We start from the raw sequence: 454 nt of genomic DNA on the forward strand, positions 1-454 counted from the left end.
GTTTTGGAGAAGAGCCTGGCTCTGCCTGCTCTGCGTTCCTCTTTGGGCAGCTGAAGGTGCATGTGATCCTCCTTGGAGGAAGGGGCCTGGCTTGCATGGCAGGGCTGCAGCCCCCAGCCTGGCTGGGGAGGGGTCTGCCCCCCGGCTCGCTCTGCTTTGCACCATTTTTTGTGCTGGGGCCTCGAACGGGAGCACAGCTGGATGCTGCGCAGGATGCGGCGCTGCAGGGTTGGCCTTGTTGCCACGAGGGTGCAGTGCTTGTTCACATGCTCATGGCCAACTGTGCCCCGGGGCTGGCCCCCAGCCCTGTCCCCCAGCCCTGCGGGGCCCTTCTCTGCCCCACCGGAGCCCTCTGACCAACAGCCCCACCACCAACACAGCCGCTGACCCCCGAGGGTAGTGAGTGGTTTCCCGCTGGATTTCCAGCTGCTGAGGGCTATGGCTTCGCTCAGTG

General features: G+C 65.2%; 1 protein-coding gene across 1 annotated transcript in view; it reads left to right on the forward strand.

Annotated features, from left to right (window-relative positions):
- Nucleotides 1-454, forward strand: part of PROM2 (prominin 2) — a gene marked incomplete at its 3' end in the record, with an annotated part of 7664 nt that overhangs the window by 6585 nt on the left and 625 nt on the right. The window lies entirely within an intron of this gene.

Source organism: Antrostomus carolinensis, unplaced genomic scaffold, assembly GCF_000700745.2.
Source record: "Antrostomus carolinensis isolate BGI_N321 unplaced genomic scaffold, ASM70074v2 scaffold26085, whole genome shotgun sequence".
Taxonomy (NCBI): domain Eukaryota; kingdom Metazoa; phylum Chordata; class Aves; order Caprimulgiformes; family Caprimulgidae; genus Antrostomus; species Antrostomus carolinensis.